Genomic DNA, 11,967 nt, shown 5'->3' on the forward strand with positions numbered 1-11,967 from the left:
GTAGAGATGTATTGTGGTGTGGGTAAATGATAATAAAGTCAGAACAAAAAAGGAGGGAGAAGGGAAGAGAGAGGGGAAAGGTAGAAAAGAGGCTAACTAAGAGGAAAGTGTAACCCATGCCTGTTTGGTGTGGTGCTCTGTCCCCCTAGACCAGTTGGCAGTGGGTGAGATCGAACCTGGGACTGCTGAAGCTTAGTGTATGAGTTTCTACTGCATGAACTAAAAGCCATGTGGCTCTTAGCCAAGGCTGTAGCAGACGCATCAATCTCTAGAACAGCGCACCACGCCAGGAAGGCATGGGTTACAGATATGTGTGGGGAAAGGTGATGTAGGTAATATTTATGGACTATGATATATCTGTAGAAACTCCTGGGAGAAAAAAAATTAATTCAAACAAACATCTCTAAATTCTGTGGCCAAAAGGATCCTATTTGCAGTGGTTTATACAAAAATAAGTGCATGCTTCTCTTATGAAATGCAGAGCTAATAATAAGTTGACTTGCAAATTATACAGCATGTGCTCTTTAAATACATAGCCCGAGAGGTTTTTATTGTTCAGATCTTCAAATTTGCAGTTGCTTTGTCTTTCTTCCCATTCTTGCCCCCTGTCTAATTCACATTGTCACTTCCCCCATAGAGATTTTCTTCTCATTACGGAAGATGTGAAGACCTAAAAAGCTTCACATATGCCTAGCTCCTTGGAGAGGATAAAACAAGAGGAGGAGGAATGCAAAGGATTTCTTATCATACTGAGGAAAAGTCATAGCTTTAATTAGCAGCAGGCAATGATTGCTTTGAAGCTTGCTGCAGAGAGGTGGTTGGCAGTCTGAGATCTATTAACTCTCTGTTCATGGTCTATAATGGCAGCAAGAGCTTGCAAATACTGTGCATGAATGAAAGAGTGAATATCCTGAGACAGTTACTGGAGAAAATATATATGTGCTTTTTCTAAAACCTGCATTCATACAGATATGCACTTGTTTCCAGGTCTTGCTGGTAAATGTGTAACAAAAAAAAACTCCCCCTCTCTTCTTGCCTTATAATTATAATTAATGTAATAGCATTTTACTGCCTCTCTCTTAATGCCTCTGGACAAATCCAACATTACAATATTTTGATTGGGAATCAAAACTAATTATTGTTGAATTTGGTCTGTAGTAGAGAATTTCTAAACAGCTGCTGAGGAAGCTTTACATGTGATACAACCTGACACATTCAGTATAGCTTGCATTTGATCACACCTGTGTGGCTGAGAGAGGAATGCAGTTGGTTTTCCCACATTTAGTTTAAATTGTAACAGCAAAGTAAAGAAGTGGAAGGAGACCAATATCCATTCTTTTTCAGCCTCTGTCAGAAAAAACAACATCCCCAAGGTGTATGAGAGTCAAACGGGCTAGTTCAGGACAGAAAAGGAACCAGTGTGCATCTTAAGTGGAATCAGAAACAGCCTACTGGGTCATCCAGTCCAGCTGTCTGCTAATGCAGGACTGTAACCTACATGCTTTTAAGTTCCCATCATGTTCCTGGGAGATTACGCAGAACCTAATAAATCTGATGGTCAGGAGATTTTTCCTGGTACTCAGTACCTTAACTTGGATTTGTGGTTACTAGAGTATTATTTACACCACACTCAGCACCTTGGGATCCAAGCATGTTACAAAACACATGTATCCACACAGATGGTGTACACATGGGTTACGATCCTATCTTTCTCCTTCTCTCTCCATGTCCAAGGGTGGGGAGATAGTTATTACTTACTCCAAAAAAACTCTGACAAAGAAGTGGGTTTTGCATTTTGTCCTGAGGAGGGTAAGGTTTGTGGAAAGGAGTTGCACAGCTGTAGACCAGCTACTGAGAAGTCTCTGTCTCCAGTTCCCACTATGCTCAGTCTTGCTGTTGAAAGTTGTGTTGCTCTTGAAGACTGCAGCTATTATAGAGGGCGAAGTGGTGTCTGGGATGGTCCAGTCCACTGAGCATTTTGAAGACTGTGACCAGGACCTTTAAAGTTGATCCTCTGTGAAGTGATCCTAGTGCCAGAGTGATCTTCAACCGGTGGACTGCTGCATGTTATACTAGCTGGAGTATTTCAATATCTATGAAAAAAGAACAGGAGGACTTGTGGCACCTTAGAGACTAACAAATTTATTTGAGCATAAGCTTATGCTCTTTGATTATGATGAGAAGCATGCTCTATTGAAGGTGATTGTAATTTTGACAAGTTGCTTTGGCACCCACTGTAATTCCCTCAGTCTTGCCTGAGTCTACTTTAGTTCAGCTACTCTTCAACCAGGCGATGATCTTGTCCTAACTCTGAGAGAGATGGGAAATGTCAGGGTTTGCGTCTGATGTGAAAACATATTGCTGGATGACGTTTGCATATTGCTGGCATTTAAGATCCTAACACTTTGCACTCTAACCAGGGTTGAGACACACATGTTGAACAAGGGCTGGGGGAGAAAACAGCACTTTGTAGAGTTTCATGTTAGAGAGCTCAGGAGAAGAGGGTAAACACCCTTTGGGGAGCACCTATTACTTCCATGTCTAACCCCTTGTAGCACCCAAAATAACTTCTCTTCCTCTGGATGTCTACACCTTGCAGATACTCATGATTGGCTCTGATGTCCTTCCCTTGAATGTTGCTTAACCAATCTCTACACATTTCTGATACTTTTCTCCTTTCTCCATAAATCAATCGCTCATGCCCCCACTTTTGTTGCATTGCTTTGAACTCTCTCCAGTTTGTTAATATCTAGATGGCGCTGAGTTGCCCAGAAATGAGGATAAGCAGGGTGGTGTCTAAGCTTGAATACATAAGGTGCTTTTATTCATCTGCAAATGTGGCAAACACCCAGCAGATCCGATTCACCTGGAAGCCATTGGGCACTCAGCCCTTTTGAAAATCTGATCATCAGACATTTATTTCACCCAGGGTGGTTGAAGGTCAATCTGAATTTACTGATTTGTTTCTCCTTACTGTGTTTCTCCTTTTAGTTCAAATGTTCATACTTTCAACTTTTCAGGTATAATCTCAGAAAAAAACCATAGAGCTTCCCAAACATCCTTCTAAAAGAGTTAGAAGTCTATCAAAGCAGGGGGTGAGGGGAAGAGGAAGGAGTAATGCTGGATAATATTTGCAAGATGAATTGGAAGAAATGGAAAACATGATATAGCTGGACAGCTGAACTGCAGCGGATGGTGAGATGCATGGGAAGGTAAATACAAGGGCTGGGTTACAATATCTGAGGCGCACATCAAGGTCACAAATTCAATAGTACAATAAAAAGGAGACAAAATTATACGAATATTGTAAATGACACAAGGTCATAAAACATGGGTCAAAATACACCTGCAATGTAGTCCCATTTGCCTGGCTCATCTGTCTTGATGAGCCAGTGACACCATGGAATGTTGGCACATAAGGATGGTGCAGTGAAATGCTGCAGCAAAGCAGTTAAATTGTATTCCTGCTACAGTTTTCATCACCAGTGACCTAGGAGAATGTTACTACCTAGTTAAGTCAGTAAAGACTATAAAGTTTAAAAGAGTTGTAAAGATGGACTTTAAAATTTTTAATATTCTGCATTTTGATTGACTGCTTATTCCAAATCTTTCACATACATGAACTTATACAGGCTATGGCTATTTTGAACAGGGAGAACAGGGCATGGCCAGCAATTCAAATAAGCAACATAGAAAAGGTCACAGTAGTAAAGTTTACTCCCATCTTTCACGGAATAAATGAGGCACTAAAACTCCGACACCTTATTCTTGAGGCAAAGACTGAAAGAGGAACAAGAAATAGCACAACCTGGGATCTGGACATACTGTTCATTGACTTAAGTAGGTAGTAACATTCTCCTTGATTACTCATGAAGAAATTATTCTATATTCATTACAACCTACATGCTGTAATTGTGCACTTACTCTGATGCAATGTTAGCAGTTAAACTCTGGTAATTCTTAGTTGTAGGTACTATGATAACTTGGCATAAAGCTTGTCATTGGAGATCGTTGAAAATTTTCTGATGGAGCAGTTAAATTGAAACATTTCACAGGAACATTTTGATTTCATCAAAATTTCTGAAAAATTACTGAAACATTTTGTTTCAATAAGGTCACAGTGCTTTCATTATATCAACATTGAAATGATACATTGGAAGCAAAGCACTTTGACCTGATTGAAATAAAGTGCTTCAATAAAGTTAAGTAAATATTTCCAATATTAACTTATTCTGAAACTTTGTTTTGTGGGAAATTTCATCTTTTCATTCTGATTTAGTACAAAAGCAAGTTTTGAAATGTAGGAATTTCCGATGGAATGGAAAGGCTGAGTTTTGACCAGCTCTCTTTGTTGTGAGGATCATGGATTCCCTGGGTATCATGCATTAAGGCACTGTGATGTCTTGCTCCGGTCACCCAGAACTGTGAGCCACTGTGCTACCACTCTGTCTCAGTGAGAATGAGCTTTGCTGTTGCTAACCTATGTTTCAGCACCCTGACACACCTGCTTGCCTGCCTTGCCAGCAAACCCATCATGACTCTGTCAGTCCAACCTTTGCCATGCAGGTAATAATCAGTGAACCCCAGTTCCTGAGTTTCCCTGAGACCTCTTTCTGCAGTGTCCCAATCACTCTCACTGGACACTCACAGAAGTTACGTTTGCTGCCTCCAAAGAAGCAGAACACACACCAGTCTGTTAGTTTAGCTGAAGACCTACACTTCAATTTAACACAAAGCACAGAGATGCCTTTGTAATGAAACAAGAATAAGTTTATTAACAAAGGAGATAGGTTTAAATGATTATAAACAAGAATAGAAGGCACAGTTATGGTTACATGTAAAACAAAACACAACACCCTATCTACTGCCTAAAACTTAGCTTCAGCAAGTTACAATCTTTGTCTAAGCAGGTCTCTTTCCTACAGTCAGTTCTCAGAGACTTCAACCCCTTGGCTGAAGGATCCACCTTTCTCAGATTACAAGAGCTCTGGCCTCTTTTGTCTGCCCAGTAATGGATGCCAAAATGGCTTCCTGCCTTTACTTATTTTCTTCTGAAGTCTAGTGTCTGTTTCAAGAGCCAGGAAGGCTTTTTTGGGGTGTAGGCTCCATCCCCCATCATGATCGTTAGGAAGTCTTTCCCACCCTACTACATCTCTGCTTGTTTAGCTTGATAGCTTTCTTTACCTTCTGTTTAGATGTACTTTTCTTTGTCCTATGAGGTGTTACCTGGCTCAGTTTACATTGGAGGCACAGGAAAACAGGTGAAACAACATTCCTTTGTCTAGGACTGGCTGGGTTTAAGCACCTTTAAAGAACATATTTCCATCACACATCTATAATACTTTATACTCACCCATACATATATCATGCAATAATATTAATGACCAGTGTGTTACCAGTGTGCATAGGATACCCCACATGACACCTTTTAAATACAGATTATGACACCAATGTGTTGGGACTATGAGTGTATCAGGTCTGATGTGTTATGCCATGCCCTCTGCCAGCTGGCATTGAGAGACTCTGGGTTACAAACACAAATATCAGTGCTTTCCCCCTATGTTTGGTGCTGTTTGTAAATGGATAGGAATAGTAGAGGATCAGTGGGGACAGAATCAACTCTGGTTGGAAAATGGTCAGAATTTACTTCAACTTTCTATGGAAGGAACAAAAAAATCTTTCTTTCCCCTATCTTCAATAAATTCTCAAACTTTTTTGTGTGAAAAATAAAAAAATAATCTTTTTTAGTTTTTCTGGTTTTTTTGTTTAGTTGGGTTTTTTTGAAAACCTTGAAAAGCTGGAAAGGTTTGAAGGAAACCAAAATTTTATGTAAAAGTTTTTGTTTAAAAGTAAAATCTCATCAAAAAATTTCAGCCAGCTGTATTTGGAGTTGCATCATTGGGAAGAGCTAGGTAAAGGCCAGCAAGGGCGTTGGTAGGGTTCCTAGTCATATTTAAAGACAGTAACGAAGAAAAACTAAAGCCTGGCTCTATAAAGAGTTCCTCTGTGAAGAGGGATGGGATCAGTAGTTAAGTATGCACAGGATTAAAGGGCAAATGATTCCATCAGCCAGCTGCCCCCTGCCCCATGGCAGCAGTTGAGGCTCTGGGGAAGGGGCAAGGAGGATTCTGTTACCCAGGCTGCTGCCACATGCTCTTGAGTCAAGCCTATTTTACGTGAGGGTGGGGAGCGGGATTCAGATATTTGGGGAGCAGGTGGGGAGGTGGAAACTTGGAATCCTGTCTGGTTCATCAAATATAGTTTAGATACCACCAAACAGGCTAGGGCCTTCTCATAATTGTCCTGATTTCTCTGAGCTTTAGCACTTTCTCCCAATTTTAACCAAGAACAGTGGCCCTAATAATAATTTTTTTGAGTAAGGCAATACAAATGGAGCCTGGCGGTGAAATTCATGTCTGAGTTTGTCTGGATTTTGACATCCTGCCCCTTCAAATAAAAGGTTCACTTGGTGGTTGGAACTTCAGTTTGGGATTTCTGTTACAAATCCATTTCAAGTGAATACGTTTTTACATGTGAAACAAATCTTCAGATGACCTAATATTAGCATTTGGGATTATTACTATATTGTCATAAAGTCATAGACTTTAAGGCCTATAAGGGCTATTATTATTAAATAAGTATTAGGCCCTGATCAGGATTGGAGACCCATTGTTCTGGGCACTGTACAATGAAAAGAGACAATCCCAGCTGTTATCTAGTCTGACTTCAGGATAATGCAGACCACAGAATATCACCCATCAATTCCTGCATAAAGCCCTACAATTTATGGTTGAGCTAGAGCATGTCTTTTAGAAAGACATCTAATCTTGATGTGCTATATTAACGTATACATTATCACCCAATATTTATACAGTCTTTTTGTGTGAAAACCACACTATAACTCCTTTGGTTTATGCTCCCATTATATGATTGTAAGCTGTTTGCCATTTTGCTTCTTTTCTTTTCTTTTCTTTTCTTTTCTTTTCTTTTCTTTTTTAACATTTTACAGAGCTTAGCACAATGGGGCCCTGGTCAGAGATTGGGCCTCTGTGCATTACTGCAATACAAATAATAGGTGATGTGCCACTTTTAACCTATGTGCATCCTGTAAAAATTCTAATTTTTGGCATAATACAACGTAAACATATTTTTGAACATGATTGACAATTGGTGTGCTACACATGGAAGAATTGTAAAGAAGAAAATCCGTGTGGCAGGAAATTTCTTAAGCTTCCACTTGTGGCGTTTCCTCCCAGTCACCAACACTGCATACAGAAGCAGGGTTTTCTCCCCTCATGGAATAGGCAGGGCGTTCAACTCCCTCAAATCTTTTTAAGTCTACGAAGGTCCCTATGAAGGCCTCATGAAAATCTGGGCTTCCAATGCCTCCCTGTTTTCTACAGCTTCTAAATATCTCATTAGCAGTTGGGACATTCACCACCAGCAGTATTGTCTTAGGTGGGGATTCTCTATAAATTTGGAAGGGAATTATGCTATGTAGAGTGGCGATATTCTTGTTCTGGATTCGTTCTCCTCCAATCTGGAGAGCCCAGTCTATGTGATACACCCAGAGAGGGACTTCTGCAGGGTCAGGGAGCTGACATTTTTCTCCCTTCTGTCTTTTTCCTTCCACCTCTATGTGCCAGATGAAGGTCCTCTCCATTCTCAGGGGTAGAGGGGAAGATTTATCCCTGTGTTGATATCCGGTACTTATTTACTGGCAAAGCTTTCTGTACCATTCTCTCTAGTGCAGTATACATAAACCTTCCTGGAAACTGTGTACAATAGCAACATTATGTCAGCAGTTCTGTCCAAAGCTGAAGTACAGCAATTAAAATTGAAATGAGAAAACAGCTTGAATACTCCTAACTGCTATTGACTGTTGGCACAGGATTTTCAGAGTCACAAAAGGCAGCAATAAGTTTTATTGAGCAGGAGATTCTCAAAATAATAGCTTGGGCATTTTTATTGACTATTCCCCTGTGACAAAGGTTGGAAATCTTGGTCTCTTCAGATGCCTCCCAACTCACAGACTGGCTGTGGTAACCCCCCAAAAAGTTTAGGAGATAGGCAATGATCAAGCTAGCTTCTCAAGTGATGATTAACATGAAGGGAGAGGCAAAAGAACATAAATTCTTTCAAAGCTTTTCTACTCCAGTCCTGCTAACTTGTCTGACACCTCAATATTGTGGAAGTAAATTTAAAAATAAAATCTTATTGTGTTCAAAACAACTGCCAGTACTCTGAGAGTAAATCTTCAGTTTAATCAAAACAGGCAACATTCACCACTGTCACTGAGTTAAAGTAGCTCATCATGTAAGGCAACAAAAAGGAGGTCTGGTCAGAAAGAACTGATTCTGTAGATCCGAAAGATGACAAAAAAGAGCAAAACATTTATTCTTTCTCCTTCAGAGAACACTTTAAGACATGGTGATTTTCTAGGAGTCTACGAATTATCTGAAGTCAAATTCTCCACTGGAGTAAAATGGGGAACACAAACTCTATGGAAGTCAAGGGTGTTAAGCTCATTTACATAACACAAACAGAGAATTTGACCCCTGTTTCTTAACAGGGATGGTTAGTAATTTAGTTTTAACAAAAAAGCCCTCAATGGAATATGTTGTTTTTTGGGGGCGGGGGGGGGGAGGGGGGAGGGAAACAGTCATGATACTTGAGTCATTTGGCATTCCATGGACCACCTTGGTCACTCTTTTGGTTCCACATGTTTAATGCCTTTTGATGTCAAGAATAGTTTGGTCCAGATACTTTGGATTATCTCTTTGTGTCTCTTGCATTTCTGCTAAGTGTCTTGAAATAATCATATACTCTAGACTACAAAATATCAGGTGAACTTCCCAAGACCCTCTGAGACATAGATTAAAACAGGTTGGCAAGAATTTATTGCAGCTGTATTCAGGATACATACAGCTTTTCTCAGCATTAACCATGCTTATGCTAGGAATTGCACTATTGTGTGTCTAGGTTACCAGCTGGAATTCCTCATTTAATTTGTTACTAACACCATCATAAAGTCTTTTAACCAGCTTGTGGATTTTCTTTTAATAACTTCAGTCTTTTGCAATAATAAAATGGCCTTGTTCCAAAAGATGCATTTACATTGTCTTGGCTAGGTTGTGACTTGGACTCTGTAGTCTGAACAGATCCCCCTAGTACTATAGACAAACTCACAGGTCTAGATTAAGCACCCAAATAAATTTATTAACTAGAGAAAGATAGATTTTTAGTGATTAAGTGGTATTGGCATAGAAGATGAGAATTGGTCACAAAAGGAAATAAAATAGCAAAACTGAAATCTTCTAATCCTAAACTTCACCAAGCTAATAATTCTTAAAGCAATAATTTCTCTCACCCAAAACTTCACAGAAGTTCATGCTAACTGGAATGCCTTACAGTTAGGTCCAGCCCCTCCCAAAAGCTCAATGGATATCTCTTTGTTTTCCAGACAATCTTGCTTCCTTGTGTACAGATGGGGGGAAGAGGCAGGCCCAGTGGTGATGTCACTGTCCTTCATTTATACTTTTCTCCAGATGCTAGAAAAATCCTTGCTGTGTCATGGGGTTTAGGCAGCCCCATCATGTAGGTGCTCTGCTGACAGTCCTTCATTATGAATTGCAAGTTCTTGCTTGCACCTTTTGTCTATATTAGGTTTGGCATGTAAGGCCTCTGTGTTTACAGTTCCTTTGTCCTCTCTGAGGGGCTAGTCTGTGGGCATTCCCAGACTCACAATACGTTTCAGTGTCTAACGTATAGCAAAATCTCTCATAACTTAATATACATTGATACATACATTTCAACAGGATAATGAAGTTCATCAAATCAAAACTTTTCAAATAATACCCCACAAGGCATACTTTGTACAAAATATATACCAGTGGTGAACATGTGGGCACAGGGGGTAACACAGTTTACAGTATGTCACAGTATCTAGCTAGTCGCACTTGCAAATAACTTGAGTAGATGTCTTTGAAATGGCTTATATAATGACTGCAACTATTTATGAGTAGAAAGCGAAAGTTCTCTTTTTGTGTATCTGTTCTTCCACCTGCAAACTACACAGGTCATAGTAGCGTAGACAACTCCCAGCCCTTTGCCCTACACATCATTAAGGGGAACTAAACCTGCCCCCCTTCCAGCCCCCACTCAGAGTGTGACTTTGGATGTGTGGTGGAGGGGAAGGGAGAAAGTGCATTTTACCTGATGCTCCCCCTCTGTGAACAAGTGGGTGAGAAGGGGGAAGAGACAAACAGGACTAGCTGGCCTGGCATGCGGCACAGAGTTGCTGCTCCATAAAAAAGGAGTTAAGTCGCATACTCATCCTCTGATGAGAAGTGGGGCATTCTGGGAGCGAATAGCACCTCTGAACCACAGTTAAATCTCTGGTTTGTTCATCGGGTGATGAAGTTACACACTGCCCCTAACACTGCCGATATTGTAAAGTTACAACCGTTTATTCCATAATAAGGGCATTATTTTGCACTCTTCTGGGGCAGGTTCAGGGTTTGCCCAGTGTCTTGTTGAACAAAGGTCGTGGTTTCTTCTTTTCAAAGTGAGCTTGCTTGTCATTATTATGTCTGTAGTATAAGCAGAGGCAAGTAATGATTTAGAAAAATTATTAATCACTCGAGCTAAAGTAAGGTGCTTAACTTCCTAAGGGGAGGATTGGGAATTTCCTTATTTTAGTGTCATAGGAGAGCCATTTTTCTTGTTTTTAACTGCAGGTTTAACCTTTACCGTTTTATATTTTAGAGTAAGAGTGCCTCTGTATATAGGATCATCAAACCATTTCATGACTGATTGAGTCTGACAAGGTTGAAGCATCATTATAATTGAAGGTCCAAACCATATCAGAACAAGTTTAATTTATTGACATGGAAGAAAATTGCAGGCTATAATGCAGCAGCTTAATATTAGAAAATACTTTAAATTAAATGTCAGACGTTTCAGCATCCATTACTCCTGTGCTGAATTTAACCAGTTAATCCACCATACTCTACGAATCCATACTTCTTTAAGAGGAAATGACTTTGGAAGTTTGGATCTTACCGGTTGGTTTGTATCAGCATGTCATACTCATGTCTGGTGCCCGGTAAATGCACATGCCTGTTTTCCTTTCTTTCATACTAGATGAACAAGATGATTTTGTATGAAAATAAGAATAAAATTCAACCACTTTTTGAGATTTTAAAATGTTCTGATTTGTTTTTTACCCACCTTGTTTTTGCATGACTGTCCACTCCCTGGTTTGCCTGTTACCCCAAGGAGAAGCACCAAAATGCTGGGAGAGAGAAGACTGCTGTCCCTGGAGAATGTCCATGTGGGCAGGACATATGTCTGTGTGGGAGAATTGGAAATTTTGCAAGGAGAATCTGATCTCTTGGCACTTCACAAAGTAGTTGTAAGGCTGAGTGAGAGAACAGGTCAGCATATGACCGATCAGAATCAGATGTATACAGGAGCAACTTCATTGAAATCAGTAGAATTATACAGAGGTAGAAGTGGTGTGAGATCAGAATCATCATTTTTAAAATGAACAATGATGTAGATCGGTAAATGCTGTGTTATTTTTAACCAAATTTCTAGACCAGAGAAGCTATATTTTGTTTAGGATGTGCTACTGAAATTTTGGAGGTGTATCCAAACTGAGGACCAAATCCTGCCCTGCACGGTGTGGATGCTATGCTTCTAGCGAAAGGGGTATACCAGACCTATGCAGTAAGTTGTCTGGTTTCTTGTCCTAGTGCTCCAGAGTGCAAGGAAGAGACCTGACACTCGTAAGAGCTGGCACACTATTGTATTGGCTCTGTGGATGTGTATGGGAGATGGGGACGTTACATTCTAGTGGCTGGCCTATACAGAAGTTAAGAAAACCGTTATTACTGTTCTACTCTGTAGAGGTTCACCATGGTATAGGAATGGTACATGTTATGGTAGATCATTCTTAGTGTA

Source organism: Chelonia mydas, chromosome 6 (genome assembly GCF_015237465.2).
Source record: "Chelonia mydas isolate rCheMyd1 chromosome 6, rCheMyd1.pri.v2, whole genome shotgun sequence".
Taxonomy (NCBI): Eukaryota; Metazoa; Chordata; order Testudines; family Cheloniidae; genus Chelonia; species Chelonia mydas.